The sequence below is a fragment of the Chaetodon auriga genome, chromosome 11 (genome assembly GCF_051107435.1).
Source record: "Chaetodon auriga isolate fChaAug3 chromosome 11, fChaAug3.hap1, whole genome shotgun sequence".
In the NCBI taxonomy this organism is placed as follows: Eukaryota; Metazoa; Chordata; class Actinopteri; order Chaetodontiformes; family Chaetodontidae; genus Chaetodon; species Chaetodon auriga.
This window is the reverse complement of record NC_135084.1, coordinates 3,194,747-3,199,916: the sequence shown is the minus strand read 5'-3', so window position 1 is coordinate 3,199,916 and position 5,170 is coordinate 3,194,747.

Genomic DNA, 5,170 nt, shown 5'->3' with positions numbered 1-5,170 from the left:
GGTGAATCACGTAATAGTATTTTTTAGATACTTTCAACAGGCCATCGAAAGTATTCTCAACATTATTATTAACCCAGAAGTTTTTGCCATATGACCGTCAACCTCTTTGGACCGAAGTCCTGCAGCCAGGCTCAACCCATCTGTCTGGGTCAAATAACATTTGAAAAAGCTGCTCCTCGTGTGTTATCGACACAGGGCCACCCCTGAAGCATCTCTGTCCAATATTGGCACAGCACCGCGGTTCGACTGGCCCCCCCTGTTGGACCGCAGAGCAGACCGCAGGCACGAGCGACAGCCTGGGGCCCCCTTCACGTCAGCTCGGGACAGATCACCATCGGAGCGCCGCTGGCACAGAAGTAGCCATTTTCCATGCTGCATTTGAATAAGAGTTGGTGTCGTAGGCCATAACAATCTTAATTCTCATCAGACTCACTTAGTCATTCATTCAAGAAATTAACACCACATTCACGTCCTCATTTTTCCTCAAAACTACTTCTCACTATTGCCAAACTCATTCTTTAATAATTTTGCTATAGTTTCTTCATCCAGCTGTTTATGTTACATCATATAATCCATATTTTTTTTGTCATATCATTCATTATTCATATCCATTCTCATTATTGTGTCAAATAAATAATATTTTTCATTTAAGTCGTTGTCAGGCAGTGTCCTTTTGAACTGGAAACAGACAATCACTGTATCGAGAGCTTACACTTCAGGTGATTAGACTGATCTATCGTTAATTCATTAATTATTATTAAATCAGCATTAAAAGAAAAGAATGAATAAAATCCTTCTGAGCTGAGGAAGGTTGATGCCCTTTTTATATTAATGAGTGCAAACATTAAACTCAAAGGTTTAATGACCTGACTCCCCTACACAGTAGATGACTGTTCAATGAGTGTGATCAGAAAAGGCAACTCGTAAGGCAGAAACATCTTGAGGAGGAAGATGAGGAATGTGATGAAGAAACAAAAAAGACAGGCCACAAGTCAGCTGCTTCTTCCTGCCAATGAGACTGAATGATGGCATGAAATCAGAAATGTGTTATATTAAGACTTACAGAATGGCAAAACATTATGTTGTTATTTTTTCCTTCCTGTTCAGTGACCTGAGTTTCATAAAGCGTATATCTGTACAAAAATATGAACAGGAGCTGTTTTATTGTGACTAATCTAAGTCAGGAACTTAGTGTAAAGAAATGTTGAGAAGTTAATACAGTATATTTACCAAAGCATTTATTTATAGGTATTTCAACATGCAAAAATATGCAGATATTTCCTGTAAATTATCAAAAGGCAAGTCTGAAGATTCCCACACATGGTGCTGCAGGTAATAATGTTTCTATACCTGCAACTGTGCATATCTGACAAATAGTTGCAAATGAACACACAGTGTGAATGTGTGGTTAAGAAATGTGCTTAAAGGCTGATTTTTTTCAGTCTCTATAAGAAAGACATCATTTTATTAGTCACAATTCACACAACATGCAGAGTTATGGGAGGGAAACTGCACACGCCTTCTGTGAAATTCTTTTCTCTGCTTTTATCCCATCCCGGCAAGTCCTTCCTCCGCGGCAGACCAGGAGTGGTGGTCCTTTTGGTGATCTTCTTGCATGTTTTTAGTAGGGTTTTTTTTTTAAGGAGAAGACCCCAGGTGAACACGGGAGAACATGCATACCCCACACAGAAAGGCCCCTTTCCTCGAGCAGCCTGCACTGAAGGCATGGTGGAGGACACGCCCCCGACGCCCACAGCGGGAATCGAACCCAGGACCTTCTAGCTGTGAGGCGACAGTGTTAACACTGTTCCACCTATAAGCGATGAAGTCCAACATGAACACATTTTCTCTCAAAGTTAGAATAGTTTGGTTGTTTTAAATCAAAGGTTTCAGTATGTTTTGTTTTGCCTGTGCTGTGCTCACTGGTTTGAAGCAGGCATCATGGGAGATGTAGGCTATAGCATTCCTTGAGCTTGACCCATATTGGAAACAAAATATCTCAGCCTCAGCTGCTTCAATAGACCATTCGTCTCTCACTTTGTGGAAGACTAAACAACTAAACTCAACCACAGTGAATCAAATCTGATCAAATCTTGCAGACACAGTCCTGATGATGATACTGAGTGTTAAACTCTTCATACTTATTTAGTCTTGACTATTTAATGCTACAAAGAGATTTGAAACCATGTTGTCTTTTCCTTGGGTGATATACAGATTAGAATGAAGTTATTATTTGGCACTAAATCTGCATAAAAACAGATGATGTTTTCTAAAAGTGATGTACCAAACAGACATGAGGACACAAAAACTTTTCCTCCGCTTCCTCAAGAAAACTGCTTTGTGCTGAGTGAAGATCAAAGTGGGGAAAGTCTCATTGAGCATCGTTAGCAAAATAAAAGTCCCAATTCAAAACAGTTCGTGACTTGTCATCGAACAATCATTTACTGTACACACGTGTAAAAAAGTAAATTAAATCTTATACAAAATGTACGGTTTAATATTCATTTTTTCTTGAGTGTCACTCAACACAATGTCTCCGCAGGCCTCGTGTCCTCTGCAGTACACATGCCCGACGAAGTCAAACACACACCAATCCTTCTTATGCTTCTTGTTGGACCACGCTGCTGTGCCATCAGAGGGGAGGGAAGTCGTTCCACTCACAACACTTCTTGTCTCTTTACTGGTGGCCAGAGATTAAAGGGTCATCTATGATACGGTGATAATCAAAAAAAAAAAATCTACAACATGCTGTTGTCTGAAGGAGCTGTACACGATGATCAGGACACAGCAACAAAGAACTCACCGTCCACCACTATCACACACAGGGACATGAAGGTATCATACGCTTTAACCCTCCTCCACAACAATCAGTTCACAGCCTTCACAGACTTTATACAGTAGTATGGAATTAGGGGACATCAGTTTCCAATACCTGTCGGAAAAAAACTGGGGATGCAGCCATTGTCCATTAAGCTCCAAAGCTCTAATACCAGGGAAGCATCTCACTGAATATTTTCAAAAGAAAGCTAAAATCTGTCTTCACTTTAGCCTTTCACTAGCTTTGATTTCCTGGTACAGATCTGAAACTTTTGTGCTTTACCTTGCACTTACACACTGCTGCATTTCTTTGAAAATGTTCTATTTTACTTGATTTTTAATGCATTCTATGTAATCCATTTTAACCTACCTATACCATCATTTTATGCCGTGATTTGATGCTTTTTCTTTATATGTATTTTGACCCTTATTCTGTTCTAGGTGAATAGAATAAAGCCTCGTGAATACGGTGGTCTCTGGGGCAATACTGGGTTGTGCCCTATAGGCAGATAAGACCCACAATGAGATTACATCCATGAGAAGATGTTCAGAGGTCAAGTAGAGTTCCCCCTAATTGACTTCTTGTCTTTATTCCACTCTATTTTTAAATAGATTTTGAAATTGGATTGTATTTATGCATTGTCTTTATTTTTCGTCTCATCCTTACTTATTTATATTCATTTGTATCTGTTTTTTATGTCCATACACACGCTCCAAACTTCACATCTCCTCTCTATTTTACCCCCATTCCTTACCTCTCTCCCTTCCTCTTGCTCTTTTCCATCCCTTTGTTTTTTCTTCTTTTTCTCACTCCTTCACCTTATGCCTTCACAGTGATCCACTTTTATGTTTGTGCAGGATGTGTCATTGTCTGGTATTTGCTCAATGCACAAAATGTTGCATTGTCATCAATAAGTGTGCGCGCGCGCACACACACACACACACACACACACACACACACACACACACACACACATACAAACACAGGTCAACTCTAACAGGGGCTCAGTCACACTAACATAACACAGACACTCGTCTTAATAACATGGAATGTGCACGGCATTTGTACTCATATTCATACTAAAAGGATAAATATCTTAAACCATGTTATTAAACCAAACGCAGATAAATGTTTACTTCCAGAGACTCCTTTATCCCATTCAGAAATATATAACCTTAACTCTTAACAATTTAATCAGGTGTTCTCAGCAGCTTACAACAGCAGACAAAGAGGTGTCTGTTTAAGTACACAAAACAATACAACTGCTGACTCCAAAGGACGATATGTCATAATTGCTGCATTCATCTATGACAGAAAATACACACTTGCCAACCTATATGTTCCTAATAATGACTTTCTTTAATGAATATTTCTTTGACACAGTGTTCTCTACATTACAAGAGCCACCAAATATCCAGAATAAAATCCAGAATAATCAAATATATAAATGCACAATCAATTGGTCTAGCACAGCTGGTAACTTAAGAAACTGGCCCTCTACTGAACTATTAAAACAATACATGGAGATTATGGTCTTGGCAACCATTGGAGAATGAATATCCCATCATCTAGAGAATATTCTTATTTCTCCCCACTACACCAATCATTCTCCTAATTAGACTTCTTTTTGATCACTAAGAAACTTGTAACAGAGGTATCTGAGACCATCATACATCCAATCATTGTCAGTGACCATGCACCAGTGTCCCTCACCTTAAACACTGAATCCACCACCAACACCTCACTCCTTAAAGATTCAGATTTTACTGTCGCACAGCCGTGTTCCAGGTTGCAAGTCGTATTCGAATTTAACAAATAGTTATCATTTCACCAAACTGATACATTTGATAACACGCTGGCAAACATTATGTATTGCAGCTGGCATGTGTTGCCAGTCTCTTCATGCCAAAGTGCTTGGAGCACACTTTTGTGTTAAATGTAATCTGTATGAACGTTACACAGAGATAAATGTTCCAGTGAGCATAATGTAAATTAACCAGAACATTTCTGAGGCTGGGTGAAAAGACAGCAAGATGGTTAATGTTGTGCAAGCTTGATTACATCCAGTGCGTTTTGCCTCCCAGACTTAAATAAATGCCACACACACCCTGCATTTTTATGTCACTGAGGACAGCGCATGTAACCTTTTGAAAAAGTTACAATTAAGCTGAAGGGCTCTTACGTCAAATACTGATGCTGTACTTTAATTATGCAGAAGCTCACAGCAGTAATCCAATAAAATCAATTAATACAAAGATTAGGCTATACTATTTTTTTCCTTGTTGTCCCTATAGCAAGTCTACTCACAGCCTCCTTGGATGTTGATACACATTTGGTTCGTGTCTGTAATTA